Source organism: Boleophthalmus pectinirostris, unplaced genomic scaffold, assembly GCF_026225935.1.
Source record: "Boleophthalmus pectinirostris isolate CB_2022bp ecotype Guang Dong unplaced genomic scaffold, ASM2622593v1 HiC_scaffold_16, whole genome shotgun sequence".
NCBI classification, from domain to species: domain Eukaryota; kingdom Metazoa; phylum Chordata; class Actinopteri; order Gobiiformes; family Gobiidae; genus Boleophthalmus; species Boleophthalmus pectinirostris.
Genome location: NW_026571095.1, coordinates 35663227 through 35686398, shown reverse-complemented (window position 1 = coordinate 35686398; position 23172 = coordinate 35663227). Strand labels below are relative to the sequence as shown.

The window sequence follows — 23172 nt, the reverse complement described above, 5'->3', positions numbered from 1 at the left end:
TGCGGACATCTGGTCCGCGTGCTCTCTTAAGTCCACAGGTACCCGACCTGGTGCGGGACCCTGAACCGACCTGGCGGGGGACCCTGACCCGACCTGGTGCGGGACCCTGATCTGAGCTGCCACAGTGAGAGCTGAGAGATGCAGCGGCACTTGTTCCAAAGCCAAATGTTTCTTCTCCCACTACACACACACTACACACACACACACACACTACACACTCTACACACACGACAACCAAGGTACATGTGCATCAGCAACAGGAGCATCATCAGAGTTTTCAGAGCCACTGGAAATATTATAACTCCGGGGGATGTGGGATGGAGGAGGGGACGCGATATCATCATCACTGTTGAGCCGCTACACGACACTGCAGGAGAAATTCCCCGACCGCGACAGCCCTACTTCAAATACATGATTTTTAAAGCACAAAAGGCAGGTGCTGAAGTCAACAGTTCTGTCACTAATCTGCAGTTTCGCCTCGATCCGTGCGCTGTGTGGATGTAAACAGACACACGTGAGGAACTACTCCCACCTTTTTACTTTTAAAGAATGGCTCAAACTGGATTAACAGCACTGTTTTGTGGACTGGAGTCATTATTTGGAGAGAACAAATCGCTAAGACGCTGCTGTTTAAATGTACAGCTTTAGAGAGGCGAGTTATAAAGTCTCCTCATTATTTTCACTATTTCCTGAGTTGATGTCTTACGCCTTTGTGTCCGCCGCACATAAACACACACACACACACACACACACGAGGAGCACAGCGGCTTAAAAAAAAAATAAAAAAGTCGCACACGAAGACACAAAGTCTTCCCGCCTCCCCGAACGTGGACAAATTCTCCTGTGGTGTGTGACGGCCTTGAGGCTTTATTAGACTTTAATCTGATCTTTATTTTAACATAATCTGCTCCTCTGTCTCTGCTCCTCCTGTTTTGTTTGCTCCTCTGGCTCTGCTCCCGCCTGCCGTTTTAATCCGACCTTTGTTCCTACATTTCCCAGCATGCAGCGGGAGCACAGACGGGCTCAGAGCAGGGGCCCGCAGCCAGAGCCGGGCCAGAGCCAACACGAGCAGGTGACACGAACACCGCAGGGACGCTGGATCCCGAAACACAAATTCAGTTCTGTTTACTGCTCTAAACCATGCTCGAATCTCACTTTAAAAGGTGCATTGTGTAACTTTTCTGGTTGGAAATGTTACCGCTTTGTCTGGAATGTTTCGCAGTGTGGCATTAAATCTTTCTATCTTCACGGAGACCAAACCGGACGAAGTTACAAGTTGATCTTTTTTGCTTTTCTAGGTATTTTTGAGCTATAAAACCACCTATAATTGAATAAATGTAAAGTAGAGCTGTTTAAAGTCACACTGCGGAACATTCCAGGCAGAGCAATAGCGTATCCATGGAAACAAGCAGGTGATGGACCCCCAACCACATTTAAAATAAGACGGAAAGTTGTGAAAATTGGGTCTGAACAATTGAAATAGTGGAGCAGATGGAGTATGATGTCACCAAATTCTAACCGGTGCGATCAGATCAAGCACTTCTGCCTCACAACGAGAAAGTCCCAGGTCCGGGTTCTGCGGTGGGTTTGCATGTTCTGCCTGTGTGTGGCTGAGTCTGTGTCGAACGCTCTGATCTCTCACATCAACAGATCACGATCCAGGTCAGTGACTCTGAAAATGTCACACCAAGGACCAAAGAAAAGATCTGAACCAGGTCTATAACAGGACTATTCCAGGACTAATCTAGGAATAAACCAGATCTAAACCAGGACTATTCCAGATCTAATCAGGACTATTCCAGGTCTAATCTAGGGCTAAACCAGATCTAAACCAGGTCTATAACAGGACTATTCCAGGATCTAAAATCTCCAGACCTCATCTAGGACTAAACCAGATCTAAACCAGGACTATTCTAGGTCTACTCTAGGACTAAACCAGATCTAAACCATCTGTAAGTGCATTGTGTCACCATGGCAACTCCTAAACATTCCACCATTAGAGATACATGTAGAGTCCAACCTGCACAGCATCAGTCAACAGTATTACAGTTTTGTGTTGCAGAAACACTTTTTTTTTTTATCGCAGAAGACGACTCAGTTTTTGCTGGACCGTTTCACATCAACAACAGGGCTGAGTATCATTAAGACGTTGCCGATACGATACGATAAGATCCATATCTCGAGCTTTCAATTCGATATGATATATTTCAAATTGTTTCGATTTTGTTCAATAAAAATTAAGGTTAAATCATGTCTGTGATACTTAAAGTCTTTGTTAAACCACGTCTTGTGCGAAGTTCATATGAAACACAAACATTTTAATCATCAAAACAGTGAAAATGTCAAATGTGTCGCATAAATGAGTTTCCGTCCTCTAAACAAACAACAAAACTGTAGCTGTAACAAAATAATTTAATAAAATAAACCAAAACATACTCGTGGCGATATATCGATACAGCAGCAAACGATATCGATACTGTATCATCACATTGAACGATACGATATATGAGGGGTGGGCACTGGGCATTTATTTTATTTTATTTTTATCAGAAAATATTGTGGAGGCCAAAATGTTTAAATCAATTCTGCATAATATTATTATTATTGTATTTCTTTATTAAAAACAGTAAATCTCATTGTTTTGTCGAGATGCTCAGACAGAAGAGTTTGTTATGACTACGCAATGAAAAAGTGAGGTTTTACAAAAAAAAAAAAAAAAAAAAAAAAAACATCATTAAAAAACCTCTAAAATAAAAGCAATGCAATTTTAGTCCATCCATGAATTAAAATGATAAAATATGTTCATTTTGTAATTCCACATGATCTTAAACGTAGTATTTTGACCCCGGGGTGAACATACCGCTATAGTAAAGTGACCTCCCCATAGGATTTTGACTCCTCTTACTTTTTTCTTTAGTAGTTACTTATATAATCATTATTTCTCATGTCATTGACTTTTATTATATTTTGCTACATATTCACTTTCTTTTAATGTATTTTAAGGAATGTTTTGATGAAGAATGACTTTTAACATATTGTTAAAATTGCATATACATACAATGTTGTCACTTTTTATTTTGTATTTTACATTGTTATGGTTTTTAGTTTGTTATGTTCAGATAATCCTTTATCAGAATGTCAATTTAGGCGACGGTTTGTAAGAATAACCACACTGAATATAGTCATGTTGTGTTATAATAAACATATTGGGGGGTTAGACTACTATAGTCAGAGGATTTTTACCTTTTTTATATATAATAGATCATTGTCAATATAACATGACTTCTTACTTTACATCATCATAACTATAATAAACATATTGGGGGGGTCAGATTATTATAGTCACAGGTTTCCCCTATTTAACCACTCAATTGATCAGCCCTGTCTATTTTAACAAGATTCCAAATCATTATACAACACTTTGATTATCTAACTCATTAATAATGACTCATCTCATTTTCAGTCAAATATGTTTAAACAACTAAGTAATTTTTAACATTCAAAAGTTATAATTGACATAAAAAAAATGCATCTGAGTTCTTTAAAAACACTTTTAAATATGTCAGTATGTTTTAATTTGCAGATATAGTTTTAATATTCCAAGTTTTTCTATAGAATTCAAGTTCTTTATTAATAAGATATAGATTTTCATAGGGGGAGTCAACAGACCATAATAGGATTCTGACCCCGGGGCCAAAATCTTATACCACACCGGGTCAGAGTCAAACAAAGATCTGTATGTGGCCCCGGAGCTGTACAAAGCCCAGGTCTGTGATATATCGATATTTTGATATTTTATTGATATTTTATTGATATTTTACACCCCTAATCAACAATCTTCTTAAATAAAATCAGTTCTAGAGCAGCACTGGAAAAAACAATATCTAGGAAAGTTACAATGACTTAAATTAAGAATATTTGACTTTGAGTAGATTCAACTTGAGAAGTAAAATGGAAGTGTCTTTTTCATAATTCAAGCAACATTAGATTTTATTTCTTATTTTAAGTGCAGCAAGTTGTATTTTCTTATTTCAAGTATAAAAAGTCTTATTCCACTGGCAGTTAGTTTTACTCGTCAAGTGAAATTAACTCAAATCATGATAAAACTTTCATAATTCAAGTCGTCTTAACTGGACTACATTTTGTTTTTTTTGCAGTGAGGCCTGTTAGCCGTGACCACAGCGCGGTAAAAACAAAACAGAACATCGACGTGTCCAGACTCTTTTACCGTATAAACTCTTCTTCTCCTTCTCCTTCTCGTCCTCTGCTGGATTAGACCCAAACACGAGCAGTTTCACAGACGCCATATGTTTCTGTGATGGGATTTAAACGCGCTGTAATCTGTCCTCGACCCGCACTAATGCACACCTCACGAACAGAAGGAACGGAAACACGAACGAGCGCAACAAATCTGTCAAAATCACAACGAAATCACCTAAAGACGCACTCTGGAACCTTTCTGCTGCAGGGTCTGACCTTTGTTTGTACTGTATTTACTTCTGTGCAACAAACAAGGCTAAGTAACAAATCAAAGGTGACCCCCACTCACAACAACAATGCACTTTTTTTAAAACACCGGTTATTGATTAAATGCAAAACTGATTCTTTTATATTTTCCTTATTCAGTAAGTCAGTGGAAAAGATCTGAGCCAGGTCTAAAGCAGGACTATTCCAGGTCAAATCTAGGAATAAACCAGGACTATTCCAGGTCTACTCTAGGAACTAAACCAGGACTGTTCCAGTTCTACTTTAGGACTAAACCAGGACTATAACAGGACTATTCCAGGTCTACTCTACGGCTAAACCAGGACTATTCCAGGTCTACTCTAGGACTAAACCAGATCTAAACCAGGACTATAACAGGACTATTCAAGGTCTACTTTTATATTTTATTACTTATTTATTCGATTTTATTTTGACTTTGTACATTTATATTTATATAATTATACTTTATTTGACACCTTTTAATTTAGAATTTATTATGACCATTTATGGTTTTTACTCTTTGTTATTATATTACTACTTACACTGTGTCCAAGTAATTTCAAATAAATAGTTTGTCTAAGTTTTAATGCCATACTGTGGAACATTCCAGGCAAAGTAATAGGATACAGGTAGAGCTGCTCGATCATGGAAAAAAATCATTATCATGATTATTTTAGTCAATATTGAAAATCACGAATATTCAAACAGTTATTTTTTAGTTACTTGATGCATTTATTCAACATTTCACTCTAAAATAAAACACTTTGTTATTGATAATTTACGCAAAACTTTCAAATTGAAAAATAAATATAGACTACAAATATGAACCTAAAACATAAAATGAATAAAATCAACTTTAAACATGAAATAAGGCAAAGAAAGAAAAACATAAATATCTCCAAAATAAACTATATATCCAGCTGTTCTACAATCGCTACATTTAAAAACTCCAAAGGTGAAAAAAAAAAAAAAAAGTGTCAACCATCTGATTATGCAAACAAATGGGGTTGGAGTTTTTTTTTTTTTTTTTTTTTTTTTTTTTTTTAAACCAAGCTCAAAAATAAGCTCAAAATAAAATAAATAAATAATAATAAATAAATTAATAAATTAATTAATTAATTAATTAATTAATTATTAATTTATTATTAATTATTATTATTATTATTATTATTATTATTATTATTATTATTATTATATTATTAATAATAATAATAATAATAATAATAATAATTAAATTAAAAAAATATAATATATATATACTTATTTATATAAAAAATATCCCAAAATAAAGTCTGTTTAACTTTATCGTTTCAACTCGATTATATGAGTTTGGAGATTGTTTGACACACAAATCAAAATGGTGATCAAAATTTAAGTAATTGCACAGCCGTACGTGCAGGCGACAGTCACATGGTGCAGCTTTAACAGAATCTAGACTCTACACTCCACAAGAGCAAATGTTTTCATTTCACTCAAACGTTTCTGCACAAACTTCTTCACTGGAGCTTTGATTGTCCTTGTCGTTATTTGTATCTGGATCCAACTAAAAGATGGTGAGAGCCGATGGAGCGGACCTTTGTTTCCACAGCTCTGTTTTCTCACGTTTAAAAGATATTTCTGAAACTAAATCCATAACCCTGATCCTCACCCTGACCCAAACTTTAAACAAAAAAAAAAAACCCAATAAAAGCGATGACCTAAAGAAGACCCACAAGCGAATACAGTACAGCCAAGCCCTAAACAAGGCCTTGTCCTAATTTTATACAAGAAATGTCCAAGTGTTCCTTATTTTTGACCAATCTGATCCCTTCCAACTGTAAAGAGAAACATAAACGGACATTTGTTTCAGTTGAAATACAAAAAAAGCTGCTTAAAAACGACCAAAACACAAAGAAAATGCAGTTACGTATTAGTTTCACGTTGAACATGCTCAGTAGAATCACGTGACCACTTTGACCAATCAGAGCGACGGGAGCTAGAGCAGAATTAACGATGAAAAAGCTGTTTTTAAGACGACTCAAGGATTTTGAGCTGAGATTTTGAAAAAGTTTGAGCTAAAAATGGGTAAAAAAATCGAGGAGGGTCGGTCTGGAGTGTGGGCGTTCCTGTGGCGCGGAATCAACCAATCAGAAAGAGTTTTAGACTCTTCTGCTTTTTCGCTTCTCCTTGACAAAAGTCTAAACTGTCCACGGTCGAAGCAAAGCGGTTATGTCCGTAAGTAGCATTTATTTGTACAGTTTGAGCAATTCCAGCGTCATGTTAAACGTACTTAAACAAAATTATGTTCAAACGTGATCAGGGCCTCTCCGGTACAAACGCAGACAATGAAAAAAACAAGTAAACATGTTAGTTAATGATAGCCCGGCATGAGTCTTGACATTAGACATTGATACCGACAACTAAGTTAATAACAGGTTAGAAACTCTGCTTTTGGGAAACACTTTGGATAAAAGCGACTGCAAAGTACATAAACATTTTGAGAAGTAAAACAAAGCACCGCACAACCCAACATTTTACTACACGACGTTCAGTGACGGTTTCAGTGTTTAAACTTGAAAATCCTGTTTTTACTACTCGGTTCAATCATAGGCTGCATTCACACTGCACCTGAAGTGACCCTAATCCGATTTTTTGGCTTCTATGTGACCTGTATCTGATCTTTTAATGACAGTCTGAACGACACAGATCCGAATTTTTCAAATATGACCCAGGACACTTGGACATGTGCTCCTGAAACTGATACATATCTGATCTTTTGACATGTGACTTCAGTCTGAACGGTCAAAGTGCATTCATCCACCTACACGTTATCAACAAGACACAAACGTCACTATTCTGCGCTGAAGTAGGCGAAAATTGTTAATGAACTCCGTGTGACTGAAGTGAAGCACATCACCACTCACCACTCTTGGCTCCGTCTCCACATCCACACGTTCCTTTCAACGGACTGAACCATAAAACACCACGACCAAAAACCTCGTCCTTCTCCTTCTCAATCTCCTCCTTAAAACAAGTAAGTTGTTCATGTTCTGGCTCCGGTACGAGAGGAACTTTAAAATCTCCAGGTGCTCGATGCTGCGTCCATGTTTGGACAACTTCTGTAAACACAGAGACGCTCGCTGCAGGTTGACGTCGTCGTGTCTCCAGTGTCACATGTGGCACACTTTTGGGTCGTTTAATGTTCACACTGGAGTCACATACAAGTCACATTTAACTGGAAATGTGAACGACCTCGAAAAAACATCAGATTTCACAAAAAAAATCGGAATTGAGCGTTAAGCCCTGCAGTCTGAACATAGCCAGCGACATACACACATCTACACGTCTGTGGGTTCAATGCCAACGTCAACAACAACAAACATTATTTATAGAGCACTTTTCATACAAAAACACAACACAAAGCGCTTCATGTCAATGTACTCTGACATATTTGTTAGACCGGATGTTGACAGTTCTCGTAGAAAAAGAAGAAAACAGGAGGTGTTCCCATTTAGAGAAGAAACGCCCATTTCAGGGTTTCCCCAGGTTTGACTTCCCCAAATTTAAGACTTTTTAAAGACCTTTTTAAGACCATTTAAATGAAAATTAAGACCAACATCACATCCATTATACGGACGAAAAACACCAGATCCAATTCTAATAATGACCAAAACTTACTGCTTTAAATAACAAAAAATCATTTTTATTATAAAATTTCATTTAGAACCCATTTATAGTCGGATGCATTGCTTGCAAAATGGCCAAAAAATATTATTTATAACATTCTAACAAGACAAACTAAGTATTGTTTGGGCGAACTCCAAATTAAACATTCATTCACATTATTGTTTTTTTCCTCCCTCCATTTAACATCGCACTGCAGCCCAACTGAGTAAACACAAAAACAGACTAATGAAATTTAAGACCTTTGTGAAAAAAATAAGACTTGCACAACAGAATTTAAGACTTTTTAAGGTCTTAATTTAGAAACATGAAATTTAGATCTTTTTAAGAATTTTAAGCCCCCGCAGCTGCTGTGCATTTATGTTCCACAGACGACGATATCGACAAAATCTGATCTTTTTAAAAAGTGTAGACGTCCTGTCAAACGAACACGAGCAGTTTGTTTTTACTTTGGGATTTGTGAGAAAAATCCTTCCTGGTCAGGAGGGATTTTTTCGCTGTAGTAAAAGTTAGTGTCACGACATCAATTCAAGACTCCAATCCAAGGACTAAACCAGGACTAAAACCAGGACTAAAACAGGTCTAAAACAGGACTATACCAGGACTAAAACAGGTCTAAAACCAGGACTAAGCCAAGGACTAAACCAGGACTAAAACAAGGACTAAACCAGGACTAAAACAGGTCTAAAACAGGTCTAAAACAGGACTATACCAGGACTAAACCAGGACTAAAACAGGTCTAAAACCAGGACTAAGCCAAGGACTAAGCCAAGGACTAAACCAGGACTAAGACAAGGATTAAATCACGTCTAAAACAGGTCTAAAACAGGTCTAAAACAAAATTAAACCAGGACTAAAACGAGGAATAAACCAGGTCTAAAATGAGGACTAAATCAAGGACTAAACCAAGGACTAAACCAAGGACTAAACCAAGGACTAAGACAAGGATTAAAACAGGTCTAAAACAAAATTAAACCAGGACAAAACAAAGGACTAAACCAGGACTAAACAGGACCAAAACAAGGATTAAACCAGGTCTGAAAACAGGACTGAACCAGGACTAAACCACAACGAAACCCAAGACTAAACCAGGCCTAAAACTGGTGCTACATGAAGTACAACACAGAAACAAAACAGAAAATACTTCACAATAAAAGTTTAAATAATGTAAAATATCCTCACGACGGATTCGAAAAGCCCAGAGTCTCACCGCAGGAGCAGGAGCGTGAGTTCCACAGCGCCACGAGGAACTGCAGCAGGTGACGAAGGAGGAAGCAGAGGACCACGGCGCACATGGTCCGGAACCATCCCCAAACACCATCCGGAAGAAACTACACGCTAAAACACCCTAACCCACACTGGCCCAACGCTAAATCAGGCGAATAAATACTGAATACGTGCAGCAAATTCACTCGCGACGGGTTTAAATCCACAGACACTGAAGAACGGGTCAAACGCAGAGAACAAACTGAACTTTCCTACACTTTTACTTTACAACTGGACATAAAATCCAGTCTGTCCTCTGGGAGCGGCGGGGCAGGAGAGGAAGCGTGTGCCAAGTGATGCAGATTGTGGCTAATCCGTGTCTGCGTGGGCTAATAGCTTTAGCACTGACGGATCAAATCAGGCTGAATTACCGTTAGCCCGTTAGCCCGTTAGCCCGTTAGCTCGTTAGCTAAAAAGTATTGTCAAAGAAAACGGTAAACGAGACAAAATGTTTGAGCATCCAGTGAACATCCATCCATCCATTTTCGTCTGCTTATCCGGGGCCGGGTCGCGGGGGCAGCAGCCTAAGCAGGGACTCCCAGACTTCCCTCACCCCAGACACGTCCTCCAGCTCCTACGGGGGAATCCTGAGGTGTTCCCAGGCCAGTCGAGAGACATAGTCCCTCCAGCGTGTCCTGGGTCTTCCCCGGGGCCTCCTCCCGGTGGGACATGCCCGGAACATCTCCCGAGGGAGACGTCCAGGAAGCGTCCAGAACAGATGCCCGAGCCTCAACTGGCTCCTCTTGACGTGGAGGAGCAGCGGCTCTACTCCGAGCTCCTCCCGTGTGACTGAGCTCCTCACCCGATCTCTAAGGGAGCACCCAGCCACCCTGCGGAGGAAACTCATTTCGAGCGCTTGTATCCGTGATCTCGTCCTTTCGGTCACTACCCAGAGCTCATGACCAGAGGTGAGAGTAGGAACGAAGACTGAGGGTAAATCGAGAGCTTCGCCTTTCGGCTCAGCTCCTCTTCACCACAACAGTCCGATACAGCGACCGCATCACTGCAGACGCTGCACCGATCCACCTGTCAATCTCACGTTCCGTCCTCCCCTCACTCGTGAACAACTCCAGTGAACATATTTTTCCACATTTAGCGTCAGACTCAACGAGAAAAAAACTCAGCAGAAAGTTTTTTTTTTTTTTGTTCGCTGTAAATTTTCCAGTAATGTTTTAATAAAGCTGATTTTTGGGCCAAACTGCGATAAAAACGTAGGTTATATCTTTATTTTTGTAGTATTTTTTTAAAAAAGGTGAATCCGTGTGTCGTTCGTTCATTCGTTTTTTAATATAAAACCAAAAATAAGAAAACGAAGAAACACCAATTTTCTTGATTATTTGTCGCCAAAACCAAAATAAAAAAAAAAACAGATAATGATTGTTTTTTTTCAGTTTTCGATTTTGTGTTTAAATGAAAAATGGAAAAAAACGGATAATGGACTGAAAACGGGACCAGACCGGGACTAAGACCGAGACCAGACCAGGACTAAGACCAGGACTAGACCGGGACTAAGACCGGGACTGAGACCAGACTGGGACCAGAGCAGGACCAAACCGGGACCAGACCGGGACTGAGACCGGGACTGAGACTGAGACCAGACCGGGACCAGACCGGGACCGAGACTGAGACCAGACCGGAGGTTCAGAGCCCACGGCAGGACCGTAGCTCAAAGCTGAGGCTCGGACCCGTGGACGCTCGGAGTCGGCTCTGGTCCCGGACCTGGATCAGTCCATTTTTTTCATTTTAGTTTTGGAAACAAATAATGAAGAAAATAGTTGTCCTAGTCTGCACTGAAATGGAGTAAAGGATCATGGTCTATGTAGTTCCTCTGTGTTTTTTTTTTAGCTGTTGCTGCACCAGAACTCTTCATTTAGACCACAGGTGTCAAACATACGGCCCGGGGGCCAAATCCGGCCCTCCAAGACCTTTAATGTGGCCCTCGGCTGATTTTCTGCTAAAATATTTAATTATATTTTCAATTAAAATCTTGTTAATTTTCTGTGGTGTTTATCACAGCAGCGTCTCCAGTGTCTCTGTACGTGGCCCCTCCCACCAGAGCAGCACAAATGAAGACTTGTCTCTTTCCAAACGCTCTTAAAGGACGATCGTTTTGACTGTTGACCGTGACACCCTCATCAGAAAAATGTCCAACATGAGAAAAGTGGAGCCGAGTGCAGGATTTTACAACAAAAATGTAATTCCTGTTTACATACAAGTTCATGTTAAAACTTTGTGTTGAAATTGTATTTTTCTTAAAGTTTCATGTTGTTCATAATATTATAATATTTTGTAAAAGAAAGAGTTCATCAATTAAAAAAGATTTCTGTAATAGATTTGTGTTTCTCTGCACAAATATTTGAATTTATTGCTATTTTGGGGTTTATATGACATGAGTTTTCTGATCCGGACACTTTGGGATCAGAGTCGGTTGGATACGGCCCCTGGACAAAAATGAGTTTGACACCCCTGATTTAAACAAAGAGACTTGAATTTCAATATATTGTGATGGTCCACGATATTATTGTAAGAACTTTGACGATACGATATCACGATATTTCGGTTATTGTTACATCATTATTAAACACTTATTCCACATGAGATCCAGTCGTGTTATGTAACTGTTGTTAATCCTTCACGTCATTACTCAGCACTTTTGTATGAATAAAAGTTCAAACATTATGAGACGTTCAAGGCCAAAATCTGCCTGTAAATCGTTTTATTACATCCACATAAGTCGCAGAAAATGCTGTGGGTGAGTTTGAGGTCGATTTAAATGACATAATTTGGGGAAAATGTAAATTCTAAATCAATATTGGCCCCAAAATATGATTAGAGCAAATCTATCATCAGTAAACGCAAGATTGTGTTAATGTGATACTGTGGAACATAACAGAAACAGAAAGGTTTCCATGGAGCAGAGAAGTTCCATGGTGCAGCTTTAAAGTATCAGATATCAGATATGCTCAGAAAAGGCCGAATAAAGCTCGTGTTTTTAAGCCTGTAAATAAATCCACGTGGAGCTTATGTGGATGTAAACAACAGCTGTGCCCAACACCGCACGCAGTACTGCAGTACTGCAGTATCTGTGTACTCTCTGTGTACTCTGGAGTATACCACACGCAGTACTGCAGTATCTGTGTACTCTGGAGTATAACACACAGTACTGCAGTATCTGTGTACTCTGGAGTATAACACACGCAGTACTGTAGTATCCGTGTACTATCTGTGTACCATCTGTGTAATATCTGTGTAATATCTGTGTAATATCTGTGTACTCTGGAGTATATCAGACTCAGTACTGCAGTATCTGTGTACTCTGGAGTATAACACACTCTGGAGTATAACACAGTCAGTACTGCAGTATGTGTGTACTCTGGAGTATAACACAGTCAGTACTGCAGTATGTGTGTACTCTGGAGTATAACACAGTCAGTACTGCAGTATGTGTGTACTCTGGAGCTTAGTACCGCCACCACAGTAAAAACATCAGAATTATGTAATGTTATTATGGCTCCACTGCAGCGTCACTACAAAAACTCGACTGAAAAACACTTCAGACTCACTGCTCCGATCTGGACTAAACCAGGACTAAACCAGGACTAAACCAGGTCTAAACCAGAACTAAACCAGGACTAAACCAGAACTAAACCAGGACTAAACCAGATCTAAACCAAGGACTAAACCAGAACTAAACCAGGACTAAAACAAGGACTAAATCAGGACTAAACCAGACTTTTATCAACAGACTTTTAACCTAAGAATAACCTTAAACCAGGACTAAACCAGGTTCAAACCAAAACTATCTTAGTCCTGGTTCAGTCCTGGTCCAGTCCTGGTCCAGTCCTGGTCCAGTCCTGGTTTAGTCCTGGTTTAGTCCTGGTTCAGTCCTGGTTCAATCTTGGGTCAGTAAGTCTCTGTGTGTGACTCATGTTATGGCTCCATGTGAAATCAAATTGACTTGACCTGGATTCAGCTTTCACTCCTCCACTCCTCCACTCCTCCACTCCTCTCACCATCTCATCCACTCCTCCTCTCACCCTCTTCTCTCACTCTCTTCTCTGTTCCTCTCACCCTCCCCTCTCCTCCTCTGCTGCTCTGCTTCTCTCACCCTCTCTTCGTCTGTTTCTCCTCCTCTGTCCCATCTGACCCTCTCCTAATCTGCTCCTCCTCTCCTCCTATGCCTCTTCCTCCTCTCCTTTCCTCCTCTCACCTTCTCCTATTCTCCCCTGCTCCTCCTCCTCTGTCTCCTCTCCTCTCTTCCTCTCCTCCTCGTGTGTCCCTTGTTCCTTGTCGTCTGTGTCTGCGTTGTGACTGAACATCCACAGATCAATACTAAACTCTGCATAAACATCAGGAGAGTGAGGAGCGTCAGGAGAGTGAGTGAGGAGCATGAGGAGCATGAGGAGCATCGGGAGCATGAGTGAGGAGCATGAGGAGCGTCATGAGCATGAGGAAAGTCAGGAGCATGAGTGAGGAGCATGAGGAGCGTCGGGAGCATGAGGAGCGTCGGGAGCATGAGGAAAGTCAGGAGCATGAGTGAGGAGCATGAGGAGCATCGGGAGCATGAGTGAGGAGCATGAGGAGCGTCGGGAGCATGAGGAGCGTCGAGAGCATGAGTGAGGAGCATGAGGAGAGTCGGGAGCATGAGTGAGGAGCATGAGGAGCGTCGGGAGCATGAGGAGCGTCAGGAGCATGAGGAGCGTCGGGGGCATGAGTGAGGAGCATGAGGAGCGTCGGGAGCATGAGGAGCGTCAGGAGCATGAGGAGCGTCGGGGGCATGAGTGAGGAGCATGAGGAGCGTCGGGAGCATGAGGAGCGTCGGGGGCATGAGTGAGGAGCATGAGGAGCATCGGGAGCATGAGTGAGGAGCATGAGGAGCGTCGGGAGCATGAGGAGCGTCGGGAGCATGAGGAGCGTCGGGAGCATGAGGAGCGTCGGGGCATGAGTGAGTGAGGAGGAGCATGAGGAGCGTCGGGAGCATGAGGAGCGTCGGGGGCATGAGTGAGGAGCATGAGGAGCGTCGGGGGCATGAGTGAGGAGCATGAGGAGCGTCGGGGGCATGATGAGGAGCATGAGGAGCGTCGGGAGCATGAGGAGCGTCAGGAGCATGAGGAGCGTCGGGGGCATGAGTGAGGAGCATGAGGAGCGTCGGGAGCATGAGGAGCGTCAGGAGCATGAGGAGCGTCGGGGGCATGAGGAGCGTCGGGAGCATGAGGAGCGTCGGGGGCATGAGTGAGGAGCATGAGGAGCGTCGGGAGCATGAGGAGCGTCGGAGCATGAGGAGCGTCAGGAGAGGAGCGTCGGGGGCATGAGTGAGGAGCATGAGGAGTCGGGAGCATGAGAGCGTCAGGAGCATGAGGAGCGTCGGGGGCATGAGTGAGGAGCATGAGGAGCGTCGGGAGCATGAGGAGCGTCGGGGCATGAGTGAGGAGCATGAGGAGCGTCGGGAGCATGAGGAGCGTCAGGAGCATGAGGAGCGTCGGGGCATGAGTGAGGAGCATGAGGAGCGTCGGGAGCATGAGGAGCGTCAGGAGCATGAGGAGCGTCGGGGGCATGAGTGAGGAGCATGAGGAGCGTCGGGAGCATGAGGAGCGTGAGGAGCATGAGGAGCGTCGGGAGCATGAGGAGCGTCGGGAGCATAAGTGAGGAGCATGAGGAGAGTCGGGAGCATGAGGAGTGAGGAGCATCGGAGCATGAGGAGCGTCGGGAGCATGAGGAGCGTCGGGGGCATGAGCATGAGGAGCATGAGGAGCGTCGGGGCATGAGTGAGGAGCATGAGGAGCGTCGGGGGCATGAGTGAGGAGCATGAGGAGCGTCGGGGGCATGAGTGAGGAGCATGAGGAGCGTCGGGAGCATGAGGAGCGTCAGGAGCATGAGGAGCGTCAGGAGCATGAGGAGCGTCGGGGGCATGAGTGAGGAGCATGAGGAGCGTCGGGAGCATGAGGAGCGTCGGGGGCATGAGGAGCGTCGGGGGCATGAGGAGCGTCGGGGGCATGAGTGAGGAGCATGAGGAGTGTCGGGAGCATGAGGAGCGTCGGGGGCATGAGGAGCGTCGGGGGCATGAGGAGGTCGGGGGCATGAGTGAGGAGCATGAGGAGCGTCAGGAGCATGAGGAGGGTCAGGAGCATGAGTGAGGAGCATGAGGAGCGTCAGGCTCGTGTGACATTCTGAGAGCACAATGTTGTTTCACACATTTCAGAAACACATTTTATATTCAACTGTAAATAAAACACAAAACATCACCGTTTAAAAAGACGGAAAATACAAAGTCCAGATTTGAAACACTAAAAATGAGCCACAGCTGCCCTGGGGCACATTCACACAGACGTAGCGGCCGCTCTGTGACAATGAACTTTATCAAAACAAACACAACCACCACCCTACAGAAAACACCAGAGCCAGACGAGTTTAGTCCTGGTTTAGTCCTGGTTCTAATTTTGACCGGGTTTGGCTCTTAGTTTGGTCCCTGGTTTAGACCTGTTTTAGTCCTGGTTTAGTCCCTCATGTAGTCCTGGTTTACCCCCTGGTTCAGTCCTGGTTTAGTCCTGGTTCAGTCCTGGTTTAGTCCTGGTGTGGCTCTTGGTTTAGTCCTGGTTTAGTTTTGGTTTGGACCCTGGTTTAGTCCTGGTTTAGTTCCTGATTTAGCCCCAGTTTAGTCCCTGGTTTAGTCCTGGTTTAGTTCTGGTTTAGTTTTGGTTTGGACCCTGGTTTGGACCCTGGTTTAATTCCTGGTTTAGTCCTGGTTCTGATTTTGACCTGGTTTGGTCCCCAGTTTAATTTTGGTTTAGTCTTATTTTAGCCCCTGGTTCAGTCATGGTTTAGTCCTGGTTTAGTTCCTGGTTTAGTCCTGGTTTAGTCCTGGTTCAGTCCTGGTTCAGTCCTGGTTTAGTCCCAGTTTAGTCCTGGTTTAGTGCTGGTTTAGTCCCGGTTTAACCCCTGGTTTGGTCCCTGATTTAGTCTTAGTTTAGTCCTTATTTTGACCTGGTTTGGCTCTTGGTTTAGTCCCGGTTTAGTCCCGGTTTAGTCCCGGTTTAGTCCCGGTTTAGTCCCAGTTTAGTCCTGGTTTAACCCCTGGGTTGGTCTCTGATTTAGTCTTAGTTTAGTCCTTCTCATTTTGACCTGGTTTGGCTCTTGGTTTAGTCCTGGTCCAGCAGAAAAGGCTCAAGAGCACAAAGTCTGTGAATCCAAGCAGGAATTCAACCAACAACCCACCGCTCAGGAGTCGGACTAAAAAAACGTACAAATTAAACGCAAACTCTTTTTTATGCTAGTATTTTCTTTGTCGACGAGGCTTCGGTTCATCCTCATCTTTGGAAACGACATAATCCTCCATCCTCCATTCATTCTTCTGGGACTATTTTTAATTCGTGACATTTTGTTTTGTTTTCGAAGCGCCCCCCTGCTGCGCTTAGCGTCATTACACCTTTAAACCCGCATGATTATGGCGCTGTCCACGTTCGGCGCTGATTGGGGAGCGGGCCATTTAATGAAAAACAGATTAGCAGCTGCTTATTAAGTTGCCCCGGTCTGCGTAAAAAAAAAAAAAAAAAACTCTGGAAATAGATGCGTAAAGGGCGTAGATCATTTGCGGGTGTTTTATGGCTGAGGGGGCAAATATGCGCAAAAATGCAAAAGCGCGGAGTGGTTATTTCGGGGCTTGCCCATGTGTCCGGGGCTGGCATCAACAGCTGACGCGGACAATGCGCTCCGTAGGCCGGCGGGGATTGGTGCAGTGCAACGCCGGAACACCTCCAGCACCAGCAGCAGCAGCAGCAGCGGGACTCCGTGTGTCACCAGGCCGAAAATGTGACGCGCTCCCGGGGCCTCGGACACCGCCACGCCGCCGCCCGCCGCCTCCAGCCCGAGCCAGGCCGCATTCCAGCCCGCTTTTCGACAACGGCGACTCGGGCTGCACCGGGGCTAAGCTGCTGTGACACTGGACCGAACAATAGCCGCGCTCGGGAGGCTCTTCGGGGGCCAAAAAGCGCGTCGTGCCCCGCGTCAAACCCGTGCGTAACGCGGGTTCCGTGCGCGCGCGGTGGGTACGGCGGCGTGACGCGGGGCACACACGGGTTCTTACCTGTTTTATGTGCCCAGGAAAAACAAAGGATGCTGCTGCGGTTCGTCGCCGTTATTCCACTCGGCCTGACAGCATCCTGTTCCCAGCCTGCACCGCGGTCAAGCGCAGGAGCGTGTGCAAGGGGACTTCCGGTCAAGACCTTCACAATATTTACGATTTAAAATGAGACAAACTTTATTGATCCACGAGGGGAATTATTTGAACACAGGAGTCACATATCAAAATATAATCTGTGTGTCGTTTGTTTATTCGTTTTTCAAAATAAAATAAAAAATAAGAAAATGAAAAACGACGATTTTTTTCATTATTTGTCTCCAAAACCAAAATGAAAAAACTGATAATGATTCGATTTTTCATTTTGTTTTTGTGTTTAAATGAAAAATGGAAAAAAATGTGGTGACTTAAACAGCGATGCTGGACTGTTGCGCCACATATCGACTAAACCAGGTCCGGGGCCAGACCGGAACCAACCGGGACTGAGACCAGGACTTAGACCAGGACCAGACCAAGACTGAGACTGGGACCAGACCAGGACTGAGACTGGAACCAGATCGAGACTGAGACCAGGACCAGACCGGGACTGAGACCAGGACCAGATCGAGACTGAGACCGAGACCAGACCAGAACTGAGACCGGGACCAGATTGAGATTGAGACCGGGACTGAGACCGGAACCAGACTGGGACCAGACCGGGACTGAGACCAGGACTGAGACCAGTCCATTTTTCATTTAAACACAAAATCAAAAACTGAAAAAAAAAAACCCGAATCATTATCTGTTTTTTCAGTTTGGTTTTGGAGACAAATAATGATTTTTTTTTTTTTTTTTTTTTTCTTATTTTTGGTTTTATTTTGAAAAACGAATGAATGAATAACACACAGATTCAATATAATAATTTAACAAAGAGTAAAAAATATAAATGGTAATAATAAATTCTAAATAAGTTGCAAAAAAAAGCAAGAGAAACGTGTGAAATAAAACATAATTATATAAACACACTGAAAAACACGTGTCCTTATCTTGAGCGAGCTTGCCTCTCCACAAACCTGACTCTGATTTAGCCTCCTGAACGTCCCTGTTTCCCCGGGACAGTCCCAGATTTAAGCCTGTGTCCCCCAAACCACCAGTGATTTGTCCCAATTTTATACAAAAAATGTCCCAGATGTCCCTATTTTTGACCAATCTGATCCCTTCAAACAATAAAGAAAAGCATAAATTGTCATTTGTTTTGGTAAAATACCAAAAATCTGCTTGAAAAAATGACCAAAACACAAAGAAAACGTGACTGTACTGACTCATGTTCGTCATGAATCGACTCCGCACAATAATTTTCCTTAATTACGACTCGTTTCACATTTTTATTATGACCAGCCTCCACAAACCGAGAGTCCCAGTTTTTTATTTTATAAAATCTGGTCCCTCTACTCCTCCTGCTGCTTGTTTCCATGGAAATATTGTTCCTTCCACAGCTTGTTTTAAAACTGTCTCCAGAAATAATGTTCCGAAGTGTGTTTTTTTGTTGCAGTTGAGTTTAAGTTTGTACAAAAAAGTGCTCTGATAGAAAAGTTTTAAAGTAGAAGTTGAAGTAGTTTTAGAGTCAACAGAAACTCAAGAGACTAACGCAATCGCACAATTTGTACACAGAGTCAGAGAACTGGATGTTCTGGATGTACTGGATGTTGTGGATGTTCTAGATGTTCTGGATGCTTGAGATGTTCTGGATGTTCTACATGTACTGGATGTTCTGGATGCTCGAGATGCTCTAGATGTTGTGGATGTTCTGGTTGTTCTGGATGTTCTGGTCGTTCTGGATGTCCTAGCTGTACTGGATGTTCTTAATGCTCTGGATGCTCTAGATGTTGTGGATGTTCTAGATGTTCTAGATGCTCTGGATGTTCTGGATGTCCTAGATGTACTGGATGTTCTGGATGTTCTGGATGCTCTGGATGCTCTAGATGTTGTGGATGTTCTAGATGTACTGGATGCTTGAGATGTTCTGGATGTTCTGGATGCTCGAGATGCTCTAGATGTTCTGGATGTTCTGGATGCTCGAGATGCTCTAGATGTTCTGGATGTTCTGGATGTTGTGGATGTTCTAGATGTTCTGGATGTTCTGGATGTACTGGATGTTCTGGATGTACTGGATGTTCTAGATGTTCTGGATGTTCTGGATGTTTTGCAGTGTCTCACAGCTCATTTGGAGAGACCAGTGAACAGAACATTACAGTATCTAACCTACTGGAGACAAACGCATGGATAAGTTTCTCCCAGTCTGATTTAGACAGTAAACCTAAATATAAAATAATACAAATGGGGTTTTTAAAAAAGATTTTTAATGTTATCACTTTAGTCTGGACAGTGAAAGTTTGTGATGAATTTAGAATAGAGTGACCAGATGTCCATGTTCACCCGGGACACTCCCAGTGTTGAGTCCTGTGTCCCTTGTCCCAGCAGATTTATACAAAATCACTGATGTATCCCAGTTTTATACAAAAAAAATTCTCTATTTTTGACTAATTTGATCCCTGCCGACAGTAAAGAGAGACATAAACTAACATTTATGTATGTAAAATACAGAAAATAAGCTTAAAAACACCCAAAACACACACAAAAAATGTGGCTATACTGATTTAATTACACATTCGTTTCACAATTTTATTATTAACAAGCACCAAAAAAAAAAAAAAGGGATGTCTTTTATTTTAAAATTCCGGTCTCCCTAAACAGAGACTCAAGAGACTCATCGGTACAAAATATAAAATAATACACATTTTTTTATTTGAAAGATTTTTAGTTATAGTTACAGTTTGGACAGTGAAAGTTTGTCATAAATTTAGAATAGAATGTTGAGTCCCCTGTTCCAGCAGATTTATACAAAACCAGTGATTTGTCCCAATTTTATACAAACAATGTCCCAAGTGTCGCTATTTTTGACAAATCTGATCCCTGCAAACTTTAAAAAGAAGCATAAATTGTCATTTGTTTAAGCTAAAATACAGAAAATAAGATTAAAAATGACCAAAACATAAAGAAAATGCAACTAAACTGACTTAATTATGATTAACAAACGACAAAAAAACTGGAATGTCTTTTATTTTGAAATTCCGGTCTCCCTGAACAGAGACTCAAGAGATTAACCGGTACAAAATATAAAATAATACAAATGTTTTATTTTAAAGATTTTTAGTTATCGTTTCAGTCTGAAAAGTGAAAATTTGCGATGAATTTACGGGTGAATTATATTTTAGCGTTAAAACGAGGCGCATTGTTATTGTAGCTCCGCACTTCCGGGTAACGTTCTCCAGCTTGACCAATCACATCAGCGCTGCAATTAAGACGCTGTGTTATGGAACTGGACACGCGCTCGTTCTTTCGTAACGCCGCTCTGCGTGATTCACGTGACGCGCGTTTCACCGCGGGTTTAATCCCCGAGTGAAAGTGTCGACTCTTTGCGCGTTTTTACGGCGCTGGCGAGAGGAGCCCGTGTCCTGTTAAAGTGACAGCTCCGACACCACGTGGTCAAAACACCTCCGGGCTAACCACTCTGCCACAGTCACGCGGGCGGGACCACGCACGAGACCACGCACACGCATCCGGAGTCGAACCCACAACCCCTGAATAATCGTAAAAATATTCGTACGCCGTTTTACTGTTATGATCTCCCAAATTTAATAATAAAACCTCATCTCATTAGTTTTTAGTTAATTTAAAGCTGCACTGTGTCACTTTTCTGGTCGAGGGTCCATTTAGATGTTAGTGATTTGTCTGGAATGTTTCGCAGTGCGGCATTAAACCGTTCTATCTTCACAGAGACCAAACTGGACATGTTTTTCTAGGTATTTTTGAGCTCCTGTATTTGAATAAATGTAAAGTAGAGCTGTTTAAAGTCACACTGTGGAACATTTCAGGCAGAGCAATGACATCTCCATAGAAACAAGCAGGTGAAGGACGCCCAACTTCTTTTTTAGATCTCAATTTAATAAAATATTAGAAAATGTTACTAAATGAAATAAAATAAGACGTTTATGATGCACCAGTTTACAGAAGTATTATTTGGGAAGAGAAAAGCGTACAAATGAAGCATGAAATAAAATGACACGCTCCTTTTCCTCAGACGGTGCAACTCAGAAGAACTCGGACGAGACGGAACAAAGCGTCTGAGACAGAATCCAAGACGTCTGAGCCCAGTGGCACTTTAACTATGAAGTGTTTTCATTGTGTTTGGAGCTTTTGTTGTTTAAAAGACTATTTCAGTCACTCGTATCACTGCAATACCTCACTGAGTATGAGTATGGTAGTATTACTGCAGTACCTCACTGAGTATGTGTATGGTAGTATTACTGCAGTACCTCACTGAGTATGTGTATGGTAGTATTACTGCAGTACCTCACTGAGTATGAGTATGGTAGTATTACTGCAGTACCTCACTGAGTATGAGTATGGTAGTATTACTGCAGTACCTCACTGAGTATGAGTATGGTAGTATTACTGCAGTACCTCACTGAGTATGAGTATGGTAGTATTACTGCAGTACCTCACTGAGTATGAGTATGGTAGTATTACTGCAGTACCTCATTGAGTATGTGTATGGTAGTATTACTGCAGTACCTCATTGAGTATGTGTATGGTAGTATTACTGCAGTACCTCACTGAGTATGTGTATGGTAGTATTACTGCAGTACCTCACTGAGTATGTGTATGGTAGTATTACTGCAGTACCTCACTGAGTATGTGTATGGTAGTATTACTGCAGTACCTCACTGAGTATGTGTATGGTAGTATTACTGCAGTACTTTCCTGTGTCCGTGTCTCTGTCTGTGGGTTTAGTAGTCGGTGTTGTGGTGAGGCCAATATTGAACACAGACTTGTTTTAAAAATGTGACCAAACTTAAGTTTTTCCCTGGACATGTCTGTTTTCCATGTCCTGTCCTGGCCGTCCGTTTTTTGTTTTGTTTTTTATAAAGTGATGGAAATGTCCGGGTTTTCATTACCTTTTGGGACATTAAACTGAGCGTCTCTCGTAGCGTCTGTGACTCAGAAAGAGCGAGACACAAACAGTCGGTCAGTCTGAAACACGCCGAAGCACAAATGCACATTTAACGATGACTTGGACAAGAAATTCCACACTTTCCTTCTCGGTCGGAACAAGTGTGATGCATGTGCTCAGTGTAAAAAACAGGTACAGTTTTGTGAGGTGAGAGTAGCTCGAGGTCGAGGCCCCAGCCCCGTTACGCTGTCTGGGTTTTCACAAAAGGTAATATGGTCACCCTAATTTAAACAGGTGTTACTAAATGTCTCAAGGGTCAGTCACAATGAAGATAAACAACAACAACAACAAAAAACAACAACAACAAAAACAACAACAGAAAAACAAACCAAAAAAACAACAACAAAAAAGAACAATTAAAAACAACAACAAACAACAACAACAACAAAAAACAACAACAACAAAAAACAACAACAACAAAACAACAACAAAAACAACAAGAACAATAAAAAAACAACAACAACAACAACAACAAACAACAACAACAAAAACAACAACAGAAAAACAAACCAAAAAAACAACAAAAACAACAACAAAAAACAACAATTAAAAACAACAACAAAAAACAAAAACAACAAAAAACAACAACAACAAAAACAACAACAAAAACAACAACAACAACAAAAACAAC

The 23172-nt window shown here is 42.0% G+C and overlaps 1 long non-coding RNA gene across 1 annotated transcript in view; it reads right to left on the bottom strand.

Annotated features, from left to right (window-relative positions):
* Window positions 1-17615, bottom strand: part of LOC129408333 (uncharacterized) — a 32979-nt gene extending 15364 nt beyond the window's left edge. The window contains exon 1 of the long non-coding RNA XR_008631888.1: window positions 17495-17615. This is a non-coding gene — a long non-coding RNA (uncharacterized LOC129408333). The remainder of the gene's footprint in view (window positions 1-17494) is intronic.
* Between the last annotated feature and the right edge of the window lie 5557 nt (window positions 17616-23172).